This window comes from Ambystoma mexicanum, chromosome 8 (assembly GCF_040938575.1).
Source record: "Ambystoma mexicanum isolate Mex_15411 chromosome 8, UKY_AmexF1_1, whole genome shotgun sequence".
Classification (NCBI taxonomy): domain Eukaryota; kingdom Metazoa; phylum Chordata; class Amphibia; order Caudata; family Ambystomatidae; genus Ambystoma; species Ambystoma mexicanum.
In genome coordinates this window covers 787405081-787428657 of record NC_090929.1, presented here as the reverse complement: position 1 = coordinate 787428657, position 23577 = coordinate 787405081, and the positions used below count along the sequence as shown (strand labels likewise).

Sequence of the window (23577 nt, the reverse complement as noted above, 5' to 3'; positions counted from 1 at the left end):
TAAAAGCCTAGTCTTTTTACCTCGTGTTCTACTTTCATGCTATTACCATCAATTATGAATGAGGAATCGTCAGATCCTAGTTTTTTTAGGTTAGGGGGGGCCCAGGATGAGGAGTACGGTTTTATCATCATTCAGGCATAGACCATGCGTGGCCATCCATGCCTGGATGATTATGTACACTCTATTCACCAAGGCCAAATCCTTTTCATAATCTCCTGAAAGCGGGAGGAGGATCTGGGTATCATCTGCATAGTTAGTGTAGGTGATACCGAGATGATCTAGATCATCGAAAACAGGCTTAGTAAAGATGTTGGGGAGTGTGGGTGAGACGCAAGATCCCTGAGGCACACTGCAGGTGATGGGTATGGGGTCGGCAGCTGCTAGAGGCGAGAAGACCCACATTGATCTACCATTTAAGAAGGATCTAATCCAGGTAACAGAGTTGTCAGAGAAGTGTGCTGCTGTGTCAAGGTGGTTGCATAGAATAGTGTGGTCGACCAGGTCAAACGCAGCCGAGAGATCTAGGAGGAGTAGGGCGGATTTGCCATTATCTCTAAGCTCATCAACTTGGGTCTTGAGATCAAGGAGGGCTGTCTCCGTTCCATGTTGGGGACGGAAGCCTGATTGTCTGGCTCCTAATAGGTGGTGTAGTTCCAGATGCTTTTGTCCAGAATTTTTAGAAGGAAGGGAACTGTGCTTATAGGCCTATAGTTAGTAGGTGTAGATGGGTCCAGGGTAGGTTTTTTTAGGAGTGGGAGTACCCAGGATTGTTTAAGGTTGGTAGGGATGATACCAGTAGTGAAGGACGAGTTGATCAGTTTTGTTATGAAAGGTGATACGTCTCAGGCCGTATCCTTGATGAGCTGCGCAGGGCAGAGATTGCCCTGACAGTTGGAGGGTTTAAGGGACAGAATAATTCTTTCCACTTCAGGAATAGAAACTTTGGTGAAGTTGAATCGTGTGGGTTCATCAGCATTGGTATTCCCAATTATTTTGGATGGAGGAGGGTCATTTAGAGAAGCTCTTTTACAGGATATTTTGTTTTGTAGGGTAGATATTTTGTTGGCTAAAGCGTGTTGGATATCTGAACACCATTTTTTATCGTTAGTGCATGTGTAAGGTCAGTGTGGTGAGTAGTATGTGGTTAACCCTGATACCACTTCACAAATTGGGTAGGATGAGAAAACACTTGCACTTCACGCTTGGCTAATACAATACGATTGTAACGTAATGTGCTGGTCTCCAAAATGTTTTACACCATGTGTGTTCATGTGCATGTGCATCTTAAAACGGATTGTGGCGGGGTCGCTGTGGTGCGCGGACAAAGATGGTCGCCTAACGCTCGGGCTCTGCAACCTAAACATCCTTCCAACATAATCCTGCAGTACGAGTGAGCCTTGACATACTAGAAGACAAGGTTATGAATTATTAACATCGCAAGCGCTTGAGGGAGAAGCCCGGTGCAGAAGCGTGGTGCCTAACATCCGTTAGGACGGCAGTCCGGCCGAGGTGGCCAAGAAACAGCAGGACGGCCCGCACGCCAAAAACTAACCTCTCCTTGGGACTGGAGGGACCTGACAGCGCGTATCCTAAGGTGCCGCGGCCCTGTCCTGAGCGAAAGAAAGCAATTGCTGAGCCAAAATAAATACTCACTCATCCAGCCCATTCCCCGAGAATTAGCGGGCGGAATCGCTGAGCTGCAAGCAGCGGGCAGAGCTTTGTCCAGAACCCGCAAAGAGAAGGTACATGGCGACATCACCCCGGGCGGGGACTGCTGAGCATTGCTGGGACCCAAAGAGCACCTAAACCCTCCCTCGAAGAGCACACAGGCAACCATCCGACGTGGTGAAGGTGCCCCCATGGTAGCAGCACACGAGCAGGCACAGTGAAATATACACGACTCCGGCATAATACGCCGACTGTCCGCCCGTGTGTAACATAACCCGATCTGTCTGGGTGAAATTTCCAGCCTGTGTCAGCTCGCGCCTGCAGGGACTGTGCAGCGGGCTGGAGGAGTGGCTTGGAGGCAACTGATGTGACTGGCTAAACACCGGAGCAGATCATCTCTGGCCCCAGGGCCATTCAAATACAACTCTCACCCCTCACAAGAAGAAAGCTCAACACAGTAACGGGGGACCCGCGCGGCACAAAGGCACTTAATCCAGAGTGGAGCGATAAGAAGGCCAGCCCCACAACACTTAACTTCTGCCGGGGGAAGAACAGAAACACAACAAAGCACCAGTGCGTGAGGGACGGGAGATCAACGCGGGTGATATCAGGTGCTGGAACAGAGACTAGCATAACGGTATTTAGTGATCTGAGCAGAAAAGGCATAAAATAACAGCAACGGAGCAAGACCACCCTATCCAGTAAGGCGGTGCAGGGAGAATCTCCAGATCTTTTCAGCTCCCGCTTGGGGGCTAAATCCAAACCAAACACTTTGCCTTCATTCAGCATACCCAAGCAACACACTAGGAATTACAGCAGTAGATAAGCAAGCTCTGTTTATAAGCGCAGAACAACTGCGGCACGGGCCCGCCCTGCCCATTAAGCCATTGTAAGTCGGTGGGTGGCGGCATTCTCCAAAGCTCTTCAACTCCAACTTGGGGAAGTAAATCGTACCAGCACTTCGGCGCCCACCTACCCCCCGGCGCATCCAAGAAGAGCACCAGAAAATACAGCTGCAAGCAAATGAGCACTGTTCATAAGCTCATAGGACAGCCAGGCCACCTGACAGGGTCATGACAAGAGGCGCGAAGAGTAACAAGAGATGGCCTGTGGATGCCTACACAAGTGTGAACACCATGGAGGAACCCGAGCTATCCCAGTCGGCCACCTCAACGACTGGCAAAGCTTGCACTGAAACAAACATGGACCCATATATGGCGGCAATGCAGACAGGCTTCTCAGCAGTAAACGACAATCTTGATGACATCGGCAGCAACATCGCTGCCACAAGAGCCGACACACAGAAGGTGAATACCAGAGTTACTGAAGCAGAGACCAGGGTGAGCACACTAGAGGATACAACTACTGCACACAGCAAGGACATAGATTTAATTAGAAAGAGCTTGAAGGTGGTGCAAGACAAAAGTGAGGACCTAGAATGCAGATCTCGCTGCAATAACATCCGGGTGGTCGGATTGGCCGAGAAATCCATAAGTATCACGATGGAGGTGTTCCTGGAGGAGGCACTTCGCTCAATGTACCCAGAGGCGCAATTCTCACAGCAATTCCTCATGGAGGGGGCCCACAGATCACTGGCCCCACTGCCCAAACCTGATGCCCCACGCACACCATTATTGCTCGCCTATTAATTTACCGTGACCTGACCCTCCGCTTGTCGCAAGAAAAGAGTTCGCTGTCTTTCGACTCTTCCCATATCTACTCAGACTTTTCAAATGGAGTGCAGGCAGCCCAACGGACATAGAACCATGTCAAGGACAGGAAGGTACCATACGTCATGCTGTTAACAGCTCAACTCAGCTTGCAACACGCGGGCAAGGTGTTAGGGAGAATTCTCAATTATGGCTAATTTCCCTCACCTAGTGAATCCCCCAGCAGCTTTGCTGGACTTCTGGAGTTTATTTTTTTCCACTTGGTAAGAGTGAGAGCTTTTCCCCCCACTCTTACCTGTGTTTTTACTTGTTTTTAGGATTGTGGACTCTGAAGTACACCACTTCAGTAGCCTCCTTCTTTTTGTCTGTCACACAGCACCTTCAGTGCCGTGGCACAGGGTTGTCTTTGAGACTTCCCTCAACTCCGTTTCTGATGTGACTACTGTCCCCCAGAAAAGGGCAAAGTTACCATTAACTTTACTTAGTCAATCTACCACAGATCTAGTACACCCCATCTTCCATGGAGTACTGGAAAGGGTTAACTCGTATCCCTTTGTATCTGTACCTCCTAGAGCATTGTTTCGCTCTTTTAAAATTTAGACTTGGCTGGTGGCAGTGGTATCTACCCTAACTTTTCTACCGCAATTATATTAGCCAAGAACAGTACCACGTTTAGCTATTATATTAGCCTCGAACATAAACCCGCTTGACCAAATCATCTTTCTCTTGGCTCCGGTTGGGTTTATTCACCATTTCTTTTTGTTAAAGTCCTTCTTGTGTTTTACTTTGCGCGGCAAACTAGGTTTGCCTTCTTTGTTCACTGTCTTTTGGCGGGCTTCTGCCCAGAAGCCCTCCTCAAGGTGCCTGGGTGTCTAGGTGGGCTGAATGTGAGGGAGGGGTGTAGTCACCCCCTGCACAGGGTATCCTAGGAAACCCAAATCGCACTTTGTCATGATTGGCCAGGGTAGTTGTCCGGGCTGGACAACCCCCCTGCTGGGTGATTGACAGCCAGGCTGTGTGAATGGGGGGGTTTTCACATAAAAGGCAGGTCTCTTGGGCTAGAAGTCAGAGAGTCGCCACTGGAACTACTAGGAACCGAAGAGAAGCGGAGAGAACGACGGCTGCTGCAACTACCCCGTCCCGGTGAAGCCCTGCTGCAGTCCTGAGCTATCTGCCCTTCAACGACTCGGAGAAGATCCAGTCGGGAGTCTTCTTCCCTTGAGCTTGGTGGGGATAACCAGCTCATCTTCTACAGCCAGAGGATCCTCTTCCGTGGTCGAAATCGCTGCACACTGCTGTAGTTGTCCGGATAGCCACCTGAAGAGCCTCTCCTGTTTTTAAGGAGCGCACCTTTTATTCCTTGTTGCTGCTGTCGGCTTCATCCCTGTGTGGTGCCGACCCCCTTCAGACATCCTCCTTCACAACAAAGCTCCAGGAATCGTGGGTCTGCGGGAAACCAACAGGAACAACTGCCAGGGCACTAGATGCACCACTGGAACAAGGTACTGTGTTCTGTTGAGGAAACTGGGTGAATCCCTTTTTCTTCATTTCCAAGGCTTGCCCTTGTCTTCCCTCCTTCTTATAACTTTTGCTTCCGAACATTGACAATATCGAAGTACTTTTGGCTACGTTGAATCGTGAACTGTCTGACCGTGTGATCTTCGGCAACTGGCCCCGGTGTCTTTCGACCCTGGCTCCGGCCCTTTGACTTTTGACCTCCTGTCTCTGAGTTTCTTGATTCTGCCTGCCTAACCAAAATATTGCCTCCAACTCCCTCTGGGTATCTGAGGTGCTAAGTGTGTTTTTGCCCCGGTAGCATTTCATGTCACGGATACGCGTTTGTTTAGTAGACCGAACTGTCAAAAAGTGATCACAATCGTATTCACGGTAACGTGTTTTGTTCATAACACCGGTTCATTCAAACACAGGGTACTTACCTTGAGACTTACTGTACAAAGTGAATTGGTTAGTTGTAGTATATTTAACGTTTGGTTTTTATTGACGTTTAATAGAAGTGTTGTGTTTATAACGAATGGTTTAAAAATAAATGTACTTATATTTTTCTACCTGAAACCTCGAGTCAGTGTTTGCTCGAGTCACAGTAATTGTGGTCCCTTTGTGTAATCTCTGCTACTGCTCATATACTCTTGAGATAAGCCTGGCTGCTCCGCCACTGCTACCACTATGACATAGTAGTACAGACTTGTACCAAAGGTAAAACTTGTATTGCCACCTGTAGTCTTAATTGTGTGTAGTGGTCCCTAAGTGCACTGCACAGGATTCTGCCTAACACAAGGCCCACTTCTAAGAATCACCGGAGGACACCATGGTGTAGATTGAACAGAATATCCCGCCACCATCAAGTAACGGCTGATAGTTGTTTTCAATGTGACCTTTTATTGCAAAGTTCATACCTGAATAGCCCTCTGGACAATCACAACACGAGGGTCATCCACTCTGCTTGAGCCATAGGTTGCTGCTCTTGCAAGCGGGCTGTTCAGAAGTTACCGGTTGTGGCCACACAGGGCCACTCACTGTTTCAAAGAGGTTTTGGTATGAGGCTTCACCGTCTAGTTGAGATTTGGTGAGGGTGGCAAAGGGGGGTGGGGGTGTTGGTTAAGTGAAAAAAATGACGATTGGTTAGGTTACAGAACGTGCAGAGTGAACAACGGATGGGGTAAGGAACAAGTTACTTACCTGTAACTGTTGTTCTCCAGCATGGATTCACATGCTCATGAATATTCCCCGTCGTCAGGCTGGGAATCCTCGGTAAAGAAAAAATCAGTTTCAGTTTAGTTTCTGAACTGTCTTTCTACTAGTAACCAATCGCTGGTCTCTGGGTCATACTGTCCCCAGCCAGTGACTGCCCTCTACCTAAGCCCCTCCTCTGGCAGCCATCTTCAGATTTGGTAGCACGTAAAGTGGCAATTGGACCAAGAGAAGAGCCGCGGAGGGGTTGGAGGGAGGGTTCGCATGTGAATCCATGCCAGACCCATGCTGGAGAACAACAGTTACAGGTAAGTAACTTGTTCCTTCTCCAGCATGGGGTCTGGCAATGATTCACATGCTCATGAATACAAGAATACATAGCAGTACACACATGCACAACCACGGGAGGTGGCAAGGCTCAACATTAAGCATTTCAACAACTCAACATTAAGCATCTCTTACCTCCTCACCAGGCTCACATTCAAGCAAACAGGTTGCGCAGCACTGCCTTGCCGACTCTGGACTCCTCCCTGGAATCTCGGTCGACGCAGTAGAATCTCGTGAAGGTTTGCGTCGACCTTCACGTAGCAGACCTGCAGATGTCCAGCAGGGGCACACCAGACAGGAACGCCGTAGTAGTAGCGATCGCTCTGGTTGAATGGGCTCTCGGACGGCCGGGCAACGGTCGGTTTGCCAACCGGTGACAGTGCATGATGCAGCCGGAGAGCCATCTGGAAATGAAAGCCTTCGAGAGGGCCTTCCCTTGGTTCAAAGGGCCAAAGTTTACAAACAGCTGTGATGTCTTCCGAGAACTCTTCGTGCGGTCCACGTAGAACTTCAGCGCTCTAGCCACATCCAGCGAGTGCACAGTCGTCTCAGCCGGCGACAGGAAGAAAACAGGTAACACCAAGGGCTCGTTGAGATGGAAGTCCGACGGCACCTTGGGCATGAAGGAGGGGTGCGTCCTCAGCACTACCCTTGTCTCGTGGAATGTCAGATTGAGGTTTACAGGAGAGGGCCTGGATCTCTCCCACTCGTCGTGCGGAGGTGATGGCCACAAGAAACGCTGTCTTCCACGATAGGAACTTCAGCAGTGCCAAATGCAAGGGCTCGAATGGCAGACACATGAGCCTGGTCAGAACCACATTGAGCTCCCACGCCGGGGCCTTCACCGGCGGGAACGAGTGGAACAGTCCTTTCATGAACTCCTTCACCAGGCGGTGAGATCACAACGACGCCCACTCCGGAGTTCTGGTGTAGCGGGATATAGCCGCCAGATGGATCTTGATGGAGGCATGTGCCAGCCCCGCCTTGGCCAGCGACAGCAAGTACAGCAGCACTTGCGGAGCCGTAATCCATAGAGGGTTGATCTTCTGTGCACGGTACCAGACAGAGAACCTCTTCCATTTATGCCCATAGCACTTAAGAGTGAAGGACGCCCTGGCCTTTGCAAGGACCTCCTTGCAGTCCGCCGGGATATCATAGCCTCCGAACTCTAGTGCTGCAGGAGCCAGGCCTGCAGGTTCAGCGATCCTGGGTCGCGATGTAGGATGGCGCCTCCTTACCTGACGAAAAGATCCACGTCCGTCGGCAGTTTGACTGGGGGGGGGGACGCTGACAAGTCCAGAAGGTCCGGGAACCATAACTGCCTCGGCCACACCGGTGCAACGAGGATCATCTTGAACCGGGACCGTCTAAGTTGACTGATGAGTCGCAGAAGCAACGGTGGGAAGGCATACAGGAACAGGCCGTCCCAGGGGAAGGAGAATGCATCGCCCTTGCTCCCCGGCTGGGGAAACCTGCTGGCGTACCTCCGGCACTTGCTGTTCATCGCGAAGAGATCTATATGGGGATTGCCCCATCGTCGGAATAGTAGATCCACTTGATCCTGCCAGAGTTCCCACTCGTGGCACAAGTGCAGCTCCCTGCTGAGCGAGTTGACGACAGTGTTATTTACTCCTGCCAGGTGGAAGGGTACCAGGAACATCCCCTGGGTGATGGCCCAGTGCCACAGATCCTGCGCTTCCTTGGACAGGGCTGGGGATCTGGTGCCCCCCTGCTTTCGGATGTAGAACATCATGGTGGTGTTGTTGGTGAACATCCGGACCACCTTGCCCTTGAGGGACGGAAGAAAAGACCTGAGGGTCCTGAACACATGTCAGAGCTCCAGGACGTTGATGTGCAGGGACCTCTCCTCTGGGAGCCAAAGGCCCCTTGCGTGGAGATCTCCAGTGTGCACTCCCCATCCTATCCTTCCAGGAAGGCGTCCGTCATCACTGTTTCCTGGTGCGCTGGGGTCTGGAAGCCCATGCCCGCCAAGAGATGCGCGCGGGCGCCCCACCACCGGATCACATGACGGAAAGTCTCATTGAGTGGGATCTTGTCTTCGAAGCTTCCCGCTGCTTGCATCCAATGAGCGTCGAGGAAAACCTGCAGTGGCCAAATCCGCAACCTGCAGAGACGCACGAGGTAGATGCATGATGACATCATGCCGAGCAGGGACTTGATGCCCCTCACCCTGGCCACTTCCCTGGTAAACAGCCATTGTACCTTGCCCAGGATGGCCCTCGTCCTTTCCTCCGACGGTGAGACCAACCGCGCCACTGTGACGAGTCTGTCTCCCAGGAACAGGGCGTACTGCAACGGTACCAAGTGGGGCTTCGCAAAGTTGATTGAGAATCCCAGTTCCATGAGCAGACAGACGGTCCTCGCTGTGTGGTCGACGGCGAGTTCTCTTGACTTTGCTCGGATGAGCCAATCGTCCAGGTAGGGGTATGCGTGGATCCCCTGCAGGCGCAGCCGCGCCACCACCAGTGCCAGGCACTTGGTAAAGACCCTTGGAGCAGACTTCAACCCTAAGGGCAGGGCCTTGAACTAGTAGTGCCGCCCTTGGACCACAAAACGTAGGAACTTTCGATGTCCTTTGTGTATGGGGATGTGAAAGTAAGCATCCTCCTAGTCCAGCGACGATAGGAAGTCGCCTTCCTCCAGCTGTCCCAGCACGTGCTGAAGGGTAACCATCCGGAACATCTGGGCTTTGATGTATTTGTTGAGGCACCGAAGGTCTAGGATGGGCCGCCAGCCGCCGATCTTCTTTCGGATGAGGAAGTACAACGAGTATACTCCGGAGCCCCGGAGCCTCTTTGGGACAAGTTCTTTCGCGCCCTTTCTCAACATGGCTCGTACCTCCAGAAGCAGCTGTGGAACGTGGTTTTCTTTCCTGGCCACAGGTGGGAACTGTGGGCACCTTCTTTGGAACTCCAGAGTGTGCCGTGGGCCAGGGCATTCAGCACCCAACCATTGGTGGAGATGGACTCACACACACTGACGAAGTTCAACAGCCGGCCTCCCACCGGGGTGCTTAGGCGGGGGCCCGACGTCACGGCCGGTTCAATCCTGTTTCACAGAGGCCTTGCCACCCTGGGCTCCTTGCCAACGACAACGGTATTCACTGGTCTTGCTGCGGCCTCTGTAAGCTTCCTGTGATGAGGAACGGGCAGCTTGGTGGTATGATGATGAACTGCCGCTGAATCCTTTGGATGCACCCTGAGATTTCCCTCCGGAGGTCCGAAAGGACGGCCGTCGTTGATGAAGAGCCCCTAGGGCACGGGCCGTCTCGGTGTCCGCTTTAATGGCCTGTAGTGACTCGTCCACCGCTTTCCCGAACAGGTTGATTCCGTCGAAGGGCATGTCCACTACCCTGGTCTGAACATCCTGACGGAAGTCAGTGGCCCTGAGCCAACCGCACCGACGCAGGCAAACACTGTTGCCCATCTGACGAAAACCGGTATCGGCGATGTCTGTTACTACAGTGATGGCGTGATCCGACGCCACCTCGCCTTCTGGCAGGATTTCCAGGGCCTCCGCCCTCTTGTCGTCCGGGAGGAAGTCCAGGATATGGGCGATCTTGAACCACAGCTCCCTATCATAGCGGGCCGCGAGGGCGTTGGCTGCCTTAATGGTAGTCGCTGCCGACGAGATGACTCGACGTCCCACAGGGTTTAGTTTCTTCCCCTCGCTGTCCGGCGGTGAAGTGGAAGCAGACGCCGTCGCCCCTGCCGCTTTCTTCTTGGCTGCCGCAGAGACTACGGAATCCGGGGTCAGTTGTGCATTGAGGCACATATGAGTGGAATCTGGGACCCAGTACTTCTTCTCGTACCGGTCTCTCTTCGCAGGGGCCGTGGAAGGGTTCTTCAGAAGGGACAGGCCCTCCTCCCATATGTCATCTAACAGCGGGACCAAGAGTATGGTTTTTCTCTTAGCTTCCCGTCATTGGTAAAGAAATCCCTTTTTCTTCTGCTCCTCCGGGCACAGCTGGAAAAGCTCTGAGGCCCTGGCGATCATGGTGTGTAAAAGAGCCCGGGCGGGAGGTGACGGGAGATCCATTCCGTCGTCACCACCGTCGTCAGTCCCCGTTGTCGCCGTCTCTGTCCCTGTCTCCGTTTCGTCCCTCGTAGGAGGGGTTGGGGGTTGAAGGCTGGAAGGTAGGGGGAGGGGGAGGATGGACTCGTCTCTGCTTGCTCGGTGGGCTCTGCTGGATTTACCACTGGGGGTAAGGGCAACCTTGTCCTTATCTCCGTACACAGGGTCTGCAAAGCCATCAAGATTGCTCCTGAGTTCTGTGGCGTAGGCATCGGTTGCCACGGCTGGTACGCGGGGTCCTCCGTTTCCTCCACGGCCCGCGGCTCCTCGTCGGCTCCACCGTTGCTCTCTACATCCGCCTCATCAGGATCTTTCCCGTAGGTCCTGGCCGCCTCGAACTTCTTGTCCAGGATAGCTTTGACACCAGCCAGCTCATCCTCGGAGGTGGTATCTGTGTCGGTTAGGGCTACCATGCCCCCCTCTTTCTCGACAGGCTGGAAAGATGTTTCCCTCCGGGGTGGCAGGGAAACTCTAGGCCCGGAAGTCGTCTCCACTGGGGTAGCCTCCGGAGGCTTCGCCAGGGCCGCCATGACTCCTTCAATCGAGGCCTTCGCTGGATTAATCAGGGCCCTCATGACCTTGGGCGCGTTTGAGGCCTTCACCTTAGGGGGAGGGTCACCACCTCGCCCCCCCCTTGGCTTTCTCTGTTGGGATCGACAAGGGCTTCTCCCGAAGCTTACCCGGGATCTCCGACTTCCTTTTCGACAAGCCAGAGCGTTGGCTCGTGGATGATGGCGTCAGTGACATCGCGCCCTGCCTGGCAGCCGAGGAACCTGAACCAACGGCGCTCCCAGTGCCCGCAGACTCGCAGTGCTTTGCCTTTTGTTGGGCCCCCGTTGCCAGAGCGCCCTCAAAGGTCTTAGAAGACCGCTCAGACTTCCTCTTCTCACCTGCTGCTGGGCTCTTCGCCTCCAGCCAGTCAGCGAGTCGTTTAAGACGGTCCTTCATGGTCCGGCGGGACATGTTCTTGCAGAATGCACAGTCCTCCTCCACGTGTCACTTGTCGGCATGTAGGCAGTAGAGGCACCAGGAGTGCTCGTCCTCCTTAAAGAGGTTCTGCAGTCCCCATCCTGGGCATTTCCTAAACAGTTTGGATCCTGTAGACGTTGAATCTCCTTTGTCCTGGGCCATGTGCAACTCAGGGTAGGCCTCAAAGGTCTTCCGGAATCCTCCAAGAAGTGTAATTCACCGAAAATCCATCCTTGAGGGGCGTAGAAATTTCTGCAGCGGGTCCCCGTTGATCGGAAGAAGAATCGGTGGAGCTTGAGGCTCGAATTGACTGGAAAAATAAGAGAAAACGCTTCGAAAAAACGCAATACGCAGTAAAGCTCGAGAGCTACAGCACGAGGACTCCCAACACTTGAACGTGCAGTAAAAATCTGAAGATGGCTGCCAGAGGAGGCGCTTAGGTAGAGGGCAGTCATTGGCTGGGGGCAGTATGACCCAGAGACCAGTGATTGGTTACTAGTAGAAAGGCAGTTCAGAAACTAAACTGAAACTGATTTTTTCTTTACCGAGGATTCCCAGCCTGACGACGGGGAATATTCATGAGCATGTGAATCCATGCCAGACCGCATGCTGGAGAACAGTATTCCTAGCCCTCAAATGGCGAGACCCGGGCTGAACCATAGAATAAAGCTTCTATCCTGGAACATTAGAGGGCTAGTGAGCCCAATTAAGGGCCGGAAAACTTTGACACATGTCAGGAGATATGAGGTTGACGTTCTTTTGCTGCAAGAGACACATGACATTAGGAGGGTAGTGGAATAATTTACTTGAGACTGGGGTCCCCTACGGATAAGCACAGACTACTCCTTGCAGTCTAGGGGAGTTATGACCCTTATTCACCATCGTACAGGCTTCCAGTTTACTAGACCTGAGGTGGATGGGGAGGGACGGTATGTAATTATATGGGTCACATTGAAAAATCAGAAGGTGATATTGGTCAACACACATGGCCCAAACACGGATGCCTCTGACTTCTACCTTCAGGTTATTACACAGATATCACCCTTGAGAGACTACAAAGTTATCTGAGGAGGCGATCTTAATACTATCTCAGACACACAGAGGGACAGGACCTCCAGACACCCCACAACACACACCAAAGCTGCAGCGACAATATTACAAGGTATGTCTACATTGCTTCTTGTTGACGTGTAGAGAGAACTCCATCCCACCCTAGAGGAATATACATTCCATTCCCCGGTACACAAGTCCAGCTTACGCTTTGACTACTGGCTAAGTTCCCCAGACTACATCCCTCACAACTGTGCCATCCTCTTGAGGACACTATCGAAGCATTCTCCGGATCTGTTGGAAATGGTTGTGGGCATTGTAAAACAAGGCCCGCAACTGTGGCGGATGCTACCAACCCTAAATCGTGATGAAACTATCATTGAACCCCTGCGCTTTGACATCACAGAAGTATTTGACCGTAACCTGGGATCAGTGGATTCTGTGGCTACAGTGTGGGAATTTTACAAGGTATGGGTACAAGGGCACCTACTATCGCAGACACTGGGCACATTACAAGATATAAGAAAGGAACTACACCAAGTGGAACTCACACTTCTCTCACTTGAAAACGTGCACTCACAGACACCAGGACCGGATACACTCAGGCCACTAAAAGATCAGCTAGAGAGGTATAGGGACCTTGCCGACTGCAAAATACTATAAAGTACACAACCAATGAGGGCCAGGCGAAACGGCTAAGGGAATAATGTGGGCAAGACACAGGCAAACCGTATCGAGGCAGAACATGGTTTTAGGCCAATCACAAGTATCGCGGGGGCGGATCGGACAGTTCACAACAAGCCCAAGAAGATTAAAACAGGGTCTTTTAAAACTTCTACTATATGTAAACGCGGAACAAGTCACAGCTGGCGAGTTGGAGCAATATTTGGACTCATTTCCGCTCCCCGCCCTTGAGCAGGATAATAGGGAATCACTTGAAACTCTGCTTACGGTGGAGGAAATTGGGCAAGCGATAAAAGATCTGGGAGCAGGGAAGGCCCCCGGACCAGACGGTCCCCCGGCAGACCTATATAAAACCTACACAGTGTAACTAGCCCCTAGATTATTGGAGGTGTGGAAGGAAGCCCTATCTACCAGCATGCTGAAGAGGTCCATACGGGAAGCAATCATAACAGTCCTGCTTAAGCCACATAAACCCCCGCACAAACCCACATCCTACCGCCCCCTGTCCCTAATAAGCACGGACACTAAAATATTTGCAAAAGCCATAGTGAATAGACTGCTACCACACATGAATACAGTCATACACCCCGACCAGTCGGGATTGATCCCCACTCGATCCACCTCCCTAAATTTGCATAAACTCTTTGCTATAATATCCCAGTTGGACCCCAAGGCAAAGGTAATAGCGATTTCGCTCGATGCTGATAAAGCATTTGATTCAGTTTCCTGGAGGTATATGTATGCCATGTTGAGGCATATGGGGTTCGGACCTCGATCCCTGAGCTTCATTTGACTATTATACAAAGACCCTAAAGACAGGATAAGGACAAACCACACTTTAACCCCTGGATTCCCTCTACCTAGAGACACGCGCCAAGGGTGTCTCCTGTCACCCCTCATCTTTGCTCTCACTATAGAAGGAATGGGGGCGTTTCTTCGGCATACTGTAACACAATGGGTGTTTTTCTTTTTTGGACCTATTAACAGGTCAAACTTACATTCCTACCGTGTATTTGAAATACATGTTAACACTCTATCACGGTCTATGGAGAAGTGATTCTGCTAAACATATTATATATGTATACTCAGTACGTCATATACTCTTAGCAGCACTTATTAGAGGAGCCATCCCTAACATAGGGTATAGCACCATTTGTAACGAAAAGTAGAAGGGAGGTAACTTATTCCGATTCTTGCAGATACAAAAGTTTAAAAATCAGACTTAGTGTTTGGTAGCAACTAAGAAAATGGGTCATTTTACAGTAGACAATGCCCAGTTCTAGATTTTTCTAGAGCTTTCTATGCACAACGTTGAATTCTATTTAATTTTATTGACCAACGTGGTGCTAGCTACTAGAAAAATCTAACACCTTGTACTGATGTGACACACTCGTAAGGATCCTAAACAGTAGGGTCCTTTTTCACACATATAAACTTCATAAAACAGACCTAATAAGTAACTCGGGTCTCATTGAATTCTTTCAGTCTATGTCCGGTTGCTTATTACATAGATCATAAAAAAAGCATGAGACCAGCTCATGCCATAACAGGGTCGACCGGTTTCATAACCACCATTTTTTAGGTCATCTTCTTCAGGACGTTAATTTCTACAGGGGGGTTGACTCCCTTGCGGGAAAAACTTTTCTCCCAATGCTGTGTGTTGTTACTCCTAAAGAGAAGTGAAACAAAACAAAAGGGGTGTATCACTAATTAGACCCCTTGATGTGTAATACTTGTACTTTGTTCCTCTACATACAGTGCTGGGAAATTGTATATCTGAACATTCTGTACTGTATGAATATCAACTGATATAACAAGGCTTTATAACTATATGAAGACTATTTTGTATTCAAACTAGCGCCTTTTGTAGCACTCAACAAGGGGAAGGGGAGGCGTGCTCAGGAGTGCTCCTCATGTTCTGACTCATGCAGGCATTGTGTGCAGAAAGGTTAACCTTATAACCCTCTTGTGCAAGAGGTATACAGAATATGTCTTACCGCCATGCAAAGAAAATGTGGCGCAGACTTTTGGTGCCAATCCTGGTGCACAATATGCAGTATTCCTAATTGGATGCGGCCAAGAGGGAGATAAAAAGAACAATAGAAGAGAAACTTCCATGTAACTGGCACTTTTACTTTCACACTGAAATTTTTCAAAAACGCACAAAAAGATGCAGATGCGTATTCTGGAGGTGCTTACCAGCTCTTGCTATTCTTCACCACTCGTTGCTCGTCGTGGGAGAAAAAGGCTGGAGGCGCTGTGAAATCGGCTAGGGAAGCGGCTGATGTGCTGCTTTCCTGAATGGAAAAAACAGACCGCCAACATGTCAGCATTGCTAGGGGAACTAAAGCTTGTCATGTCCGAGTGCCAACATGGTTCGTCAGCAGGGCAGGCAAGATGAAAAGGGGAATTGATTCCTACCCTGGGTCCTGACGTGTTTATAACGCTGTCGGGTCTGCTGCTCTTGTCACTCTGCAGCTGCTGTTCGCAACGGGCTGTGTGAGGCCGGTATGGTGTGTTGGTGGCTCGCATACGTGAGAGCTCTATGGTTGTACCGCCATGTTGGTACTGGCCAAGTGAGTCGCCATCTTAGGTCAGGCTACTGAAATGTAACCAGTGTGTTACAGCAACTACGAAACTCACTATATTTTGTTCTGCTTTTTCCCTATTTTAGCACAATGAGATCCATTAACAAATAGTGAAATCACAAAAAAATGCCCAAAAATGACACCAAGATGTGAATGAACGTATCTAGCGGCCCATTCAAAAAATGCCCTAATGTTCTGGGGTATCTAGGCAGATTGAGAATGTATCTCCTGTATATCTAAAATGGTGATTGTTTCTATAAAGATTAAGGGCATCTCATTACAGGACATTTTACATTGACACATGTTGCACATTGGAATATGAATGACATTCATGGTGCTTTGTTAGCAAAAACATAGGCAATGCATGCCAGACAATTACAAAAACTGCCCATCACTGTGCGGGTTCTCACATCGTAGGTGGTACCTGTTAGGCAGAAACCTGTGCAGTTCCCTTGGGGACCACTGCAAAAGATTTAGGACTACAGGTGTTGGCAGTAAACCCACTTGGTAGCAGTCTGCACCACCCAGATTTACCTGGTAGCTGTGCCTGAGCAGTCAGACTTCCCTCAAGAAGAGTTAGGCAGTATGTAAAGTATACACAATAGGCACTCAGACACAATAGCACCAGCAAACACTGACCAGAGCTTTGGTATCAAGGTATATAATTATTTATTTAAAGACACACTGATTGAAACACTCCAGCACTATTATTGTAAATCACTCTCAACACAGTTACTATTATTATATATACATCCCTTATTCCTTATCAGACAAGTCTTAGGTAACACCACTTATTTCCAGACAGAGATGGCACGCCAATAAGTTAACGAAAAAGTGAGGGAAAAAGGCAGAATGTAGGAAAATACACCATACTAATACTTAGGAACTCTTAAGCAAGGCAGGAAAGGCAAAAGTTACTTGTGAGCCAAAGTCCATAGGCTGGGCCCACTCTTGGAGAGAGCAGGGCACAAATGCACCTAAGATCACACAATGACAACAGGCTTAAAAAGTCTTGCAGGGAGCTCAGAAAGGTTTTAGTTAGGCTCAGAAAAGTTTAGCCAGGGTGTCCCAGGCTAACCCAGGTTCGAAAGCTGGGGGCTAAATCTACCCCGTACAGTCGGTTGCAAGGGAAGCCAGGCGGAACACGGTACCTTATGTGGAAAGGATCCTCCATTGGGGGCAGTTGTTCCTGCCAGCGGTTGCAAATTGCAGCGTCGTCCAGAAGAAGAGAAGGTCTCGACGTGGAGGAAAGATGAAGGTTGTTGCACTGCCAGGGAAGAAACCCGCCGCAGAGATTTCCGTTTAAAGGTACTACCCTTTGATTCGCGGTAGTGGTAAAACGTGGTATGCCAGTTGCTGGGGTGCTTGGCACAGGCAAGGCGGCCACGAGATGCTCCAGGAAGCGAAAAAGATAGCAGACTGGTTATCCCCACCAGTCGAAGGAAGAAGACTCTCCGGGTTGGAGATCTCCTCTGTCGTTGGGAAAAGTGGTGAGATGGTTCAGCAGGGCTCCACCGGTGGTGTCTTCGTAGCAGGTCGACTCAGCTTCTCCCTCGTCGGATTCTTAGGTCTTGTGGCGACTTCTCAAGTTCCAGTCCCCAAAGCCCTGCTTTTATGCAGCATACCCCCATTCACTCAGCCTAGCTGTCAATCAAACATGCTAAGTGGTGAGCCGGCCGGCTCACCACTTGGGCCAATCACACAAGAGTGCGACTTGAGTTACCAAGGTAACTCAGTCCAGGGTGCCTAAACCCCCTCCCACACCCCCTGTGGTACCCAGACAGAGTGGCACCACTTTTGGAGGCTTCTGTGGAGAAGCCTGCCAAAAAGTGGAACAAAGGGCTCAACTTGGGTTGGAGTCACAGAAGCGAACACAAACGCCATTTTAGAACCGAGTTCTGGCAAAAAATACCAACCGGAGAATTAATATTAAATAAATACACCGGCGGTATGTTCGAGGCTATAGGAATTAAATAATTAAAGTTGGTAGCCTCGAACAATGGGAAATCCCATAGGAAAATATTTGCGGTCGAATATAAAAAGTAGTTTCCACTGCCACCAGCCAAAACTCGATCAGGGGGGACGGAGACGTGCCCCCTCGACTAACAGACCCCGGGGCAATCGAATTGCCCCGACCAGTACGTCCACAATATGATGGTTTGTACTGGTTTCTGTTAATAATTTGGGACTAGTAAAGCCAATGGTGACTTTACATGCCCTGGGAGACAGTAATCAGTCCCAGGGTATGGAGTCTATAGTGGGGGGTCACTATGACACCCCGGTGTTACTGCACTGAGGGTGCTGTGTAACACACATCACAAAAACACATGAAGCACTATGGAGTAAAAGACCCCATAGCCCATTAAACACATCTAGAGTCAAAGAAACACACTCAAATCATGCCTAAGAGTGAGGGTTAAAGAGTCTCACTCTTGGCAGGAGAAAAAAATAAACCCCAAAAATCCAGCAAAGCTGCTGGGGGACTCACTAGGTTAGGAAATTCAGCCTGAACAGATAATTCTCCCTAACAGTACCATACCAACTCAGTACCCACTGAGGATACACTTTACCACAGATAGATTTAACAGGGTTTTAACAGGGTGCACATTGTGTTAGCAACTACCTCGTAGTGCTTTGTAGACATAACATAATTAGCAAGGAAGGGAGACAGTTATTACAGTTGGGAGGCTCTCTCATCATAGATCTGTGAAAACTCACATATCAGAAAATCATAACATTTGAGTACCCACAGAAAATACATTTCAGGGGGGGCGCTGTTGAGCAGCCTGCAAGATGGCTGCCTAGCTTTCAAGCTCCGTGCCCGACTGCTGTATATCCGCCTTTATCAGCGGTTCCCTGTACCATCCGTCGATGGGAGTGAGCTCATCGTCTTGGCTGCCCTCGGAGCGACATATTGATCCGAGTCGTGGTGAAAACCGTGACCTTTTCACCGAGCAGGACCCTTTTTCCTCCCGTCCCGGCTCCACGCTCGCTGAGGCCTACCGCGCCACGTAACGTTGCGGCGGGCTCGGCCCTAGCGTGCTGCTGTGACTGCGACTTCCTAAACCTGGCGGAGCAGCTGCCTACCTCTGGTGCCCTATGGAGCTGCGCAACATCGTCAGGGGGGAGGCCCCACTGGAGGCTGCCGGAGCGGCGGACTATATTTTTTTCTGGCCTTGCCACCTGCGCACTTGACCCTCCACGAACAGCCCGGGCGGTGCCCTCCTCCCGAGCTTCTCCTTATGAACTAACCGGCGCCTGAAGCGGTTCCCATCCTGTGCGCCTCCTGGTTGCTTGCTGGCCTGCAGCTGAAAGATCCGAGCTACGCCCCTGCGGGTGAGGGGGTTGGGGGCTGTGGTTGTGGCTCAGCGCCCCTCCGGCTCTGGGGCCCTTATAATCGTCAACTGCTGTGGAGCTGCAGCCCTGGGGCGATAAACTGAACTGCTGGGGACCCAGCCCTACCATCGCGGACCCACCGCCCCCGAGGCCTACCCTGATTACATTGGGCACCCACACGAGGTGCCGGAGTTGCGGCCTACGTCCGAGCCTTCTCTGCCGCTGCAACTACCGGGACCTGTGATCCTGCTCTGGAACGGTGTCGCCCGGTGAGCAGTTCAGCACTACCAGTACACCGAATTTAGACTCCTGCTGGCGGAGGGGTGGGACTCCCCTGCCTGTCCCGATACTACTGCACCCAAGGGGCCCAAGAATTACAGTCCTAACAATTGGCAGGAGCTGCCCCGTGGTGCTTCATTGCACTCCCGTAGCATGCCAAGTAAATCACGCGGAACCGACAAGGCGGGAGCAATGGACAAATACGCTAAGTCGCTCCCCAGACAGGAGCGGGGGAGGTCACCTCCGAGCCGGGACGACTCTGACCCGCCATCCGGATCCCCGCAGCCTGACCTCACCACCCTGATGGAAACTATGGCGAAAAACTTCGCCTCATTTCACGAAAAATTGGACGAAATAAATGCAAGTGTTGCTTCTATGCGAGCCAAATTTGACCAGCATGGCACCAGACTGGCGGAGGCCGAGACACGCATTGGGACCACCGAGGATGGCGTGCACACTCTTCAAAACACTGTTTCTGAACTAGTGCAGGATATGAGGCAAGTCAAGGCAAAGAGCGACGACTTGGAATCCAGGTCCCGCCGGAATAATCTCCGTATCGTGGGGGTCCCGGAGTCCGCACTAAAGGGATGGAGCAGGCAGTTGAGGATCTACTGAGAGAACTCCTGGGCAACCCCCAACTCTCCCCGTTCTTCACGATTGAACGCGCCCATCGGGCGCTTGCTCCACGTCCCAAACCGGGAGACTTCCCCAGGCCGATCATTGGCAAGGTTCTGAGCTTTCGGGACAGAGACCACATACTACGCTTGGCCCGGGAGAAAGGGGAACTGAAATTTGAATCCCAAACCACCAGAGATTTCCCAGACTTTTCCATGGGTGTGCAAATGGAGTTTAGGCAGTTCAACGGCGTGAAAAAACTGCTCAGAGAAAGGAAAATTGAGTACGCCATGCTATTTCCGGCACGCCTGAAGCTTACTCATCGCAACAAGTTGTACTTCTTCACGGTACCCGAGGAGGCAGTGAAATTCATCGAAGCACACATTCCTCTTCCCGACCCACTCGAGGAGCCAGCAGCGGGTGACTAAAGAGGTGAACATTGACCCATACATGTGGGCCGCCATGGGCGCTACTTAAGCGTGCCCTTTACGCTTCCTTTGTGGTACTTATGAATCTCGCATCATCTATATCCTTTGCTAAGTGTAACCTATTGTTAAAGCTCCCCGTAATGTACCGATTGTTACCGCTGCATAATACACGGTGCGCCGCACCAATCTCACATTCAAGTTGGGTTTACGGCAACAGCGACCCCCGTTGCAGCTGCAATGCCGAGTTTGGCATGTTAGGGCCGTTGTACGCGCCCCAGTTGGGCGCGCAGCTGGGTGCGCCCTTGTTCTGCAGGGCATGCCCCTGCTGGGTATTGGGATGGGGTCTTATATACTGCTTGGTTGGGGAGGGCAGTGAGGGTGGGGGGTGGTAATGTTGAGGGATGTTATTGTGAAAATGGCAAGGAGCGTGTGGCTTGGAGGGTGGAAGATGGTAGCCCTGCATCGAAGATTACTACATGGTCAACAATCAATGCTACGCGGTGCTGGGATGTTCCTTAAGCTTGTAACATGGTTATTAGGCTAATGTCGTGGAATGTGCGGGGGCTCCGTAATTTCACCCAGGATCGTAGGATAAATGCATACGCCCAGAGACATGGGGTAAATATTCTTCTATTGCAGGAAACCCATGCACTTGTGCATCTTTCCGCCTCCCTGGCGCCGGCATGGGGAGCCAATAAATTCTACACAGTGTACTCCTCTCAATCCAGGGGGGTGCTAACCTTAATTCATATATCAGTGGAGTTTTCCTTACGTACTAGCCACATAGATCGAGAGGGTAGATATGTGATCCTACACTGCCTGTTGGCTAACACGGAATGCCTACTGGTCAACACTTATGCCCAGAGTACAGACACCCCCGACTTTTTCGATGATATCAATACCCTACTTTTGAGATACATAGGGATCCCGGTTATCTGGGGGTGGGGGGGACATGAACCTCATACTGAACACTGAGCTAGACAGATCGGGCACTGCACACAGGACACTGTCTAGAGCCGCTCGTCGGCTCCAGGCACACATGGGCCCGGCTGGCCTAATAGATGTCTGGCGAGCACTCAACCCAATAGCTAGGGAATACACGTTTTATTCCTCTGCACAGGACAGCCATTCCAGAATCGATCTCTTTCTCCTGTCAGCCGGGCTGATGGGGAGGAACCTCAGCATGCAGATCTTGCCACGCACACTCTCAGATCACTCCCCAGTGACACTCGATGTTACCCTACAACACACACTACCGCGCCACTCCGGGTGGCGCTTCAAATCTGAGGCACTACATGACACAGCTTTCAAGGCCGACATCCTTGCGGACATCAACACCTTTTTTGACACCAATAAACGTCATGACACAACAGACGGGGTCCGGTGGGAGGCTTTCAAGGTGTACATCAGAGGGATGTGTATTTCTAGGGAAGCAGGGGTCCTGAAAGACATCAAGAACTCTCTACAAAGATCCAAATCGAAACTTAAGGAACTAGAGCGCAAATACGCCTCTGCTCCCTCCCCGCCCAAGCTGGCACAGATATGGGCGGAATTGGAGAGCTTCGAGGCGCATGTCCTCAGGGAAATAAGATATCACGCACGACCCATTGCGGCTCGCAAATATGGCGAGGGGGAAAGACCCGGTCGAACTCTTGCCAGGCTGACCCGGATGGAGGGGGGCAGGACCTGTATTGATAGCATTAGGGGCGAGGACGGCATACGTCACTGGGCTGACCAACCCATTCTGGAGGCCTTTTCTGACCCCGGACCAGACGGCCTGACAGCTGAATTTTATCAAGAGCATGTCGCTCTACTGGCCCCGCGCTTGCATGAAGTATGGGACGAGTCCCTTCGCCTTGCCACTCTCCCCCAGTCCCTGCGCGAGGCTATAATCACTGTACTCCCAAAGCCAGGCAAGCCCCCGGAGGAATGTGGCTCCTACAGACCTCTCTCCCTTATTAACACAGACACGAAAATTTTCGCCAAGATAATTGCGAACAGATTCCTTCCCATCATGTCGTACCTTATTCACCCAGACCAAAGCAGCTTTGTCCCTGCCCGCTCTACCTCCTTAAATATCCGACGCCTCTTCAACATCATGTCTAGAATTGACCCCAACGCTAATGCGGTTGTGGTGACACTGGATGCCCAAAAGGCGTTTGACATGGTGTTGTGGCAATACCTGTGGGCCGTGCTGGAAAAGATGGGAATTGGCCCACGCATGCTTTCCTATATCAAGCTACTGTACACGAACCCAATGGCCAGATTCCTGGTTAATTCCCATATTTCGGCTCCCTTTGCCCTCCACAGAGGGACGCGCCAGGGGTGTCCATTCTCCCCCCTACTATTTGCGATGGCTATCGAGCCAATTGCGGACAGTGTCAGAGACAAACACACTCGTAAGGGGATTCGTCTGCATGACACACCTGAAATTATATCTTTGTATGCGGATGACGTAATTCTGTATGTCAGGGACCCCTGGGTCCACTTAGACCCAATCATCCGAGAGATCATCAAAATTGGCACATTTTCGGGCTTCACTATAAACTACACCAAATCGGACATCTTCCCTCTCACACTGGCAACCCCCCAACCATCATGCGAATTCCCAATCAGATGGGCCCCAGAAGGCATCAAATACCTCGGGGTCCAGGTCTCACTGGCTAGGGCTTCCCTCTTGGCAGACAACTACAGTGCTGCAGCACAGTACGTGGAGGCAAAAATGGAGAGGTGGCGTAATCTCCCCCTGTCCTTAGCGGGAAGACTGTCGCTAATCAAAATGATTATAGTTCCAAAGCTCATATACATATTCGCCAACGTCCCACTCTGGCCCGGGAAGCACTATTTCACAAACATGCACGCAGGGTTCGCCCGGTTCCTGTGGCACGCTGGGGCCGTTCGCAGGAAGTGGCAGCATATCACCTTACCATACAAGAGAGGGGGACTCAATGCGCCGGACATAGCACAATACTGGATAGCCGCACAGGCCCAACACGCGACCCATTGGTACAAACACCAAGACCCACCTCCGCATGTCAAACTCGAAATCCTGGCAACTGAGGAGATAAATGTTATGTCATTGATCCTCTTCCACTCGTACCAGTCTGACGCCCCGGCGGATCCAGTGTCCACCACTATCAGGGCATGGAGACATATGGT

At 51.1% G+C, this 23577-nt stretch overlaps 1 protein-coding gene across 5 annotated transcripts in view; it reads right to left on the bottom strand.

The window, feature by feature from the left end:
• ARL6 (ARF like GTPase 6) overlaps positions 1-23577 on the bottom strand; it is a 2156307-nt gene that overhangs the window by 1094743 nt on the left and 1037987 nt on the right. The window lies entirely within an intron of this gene.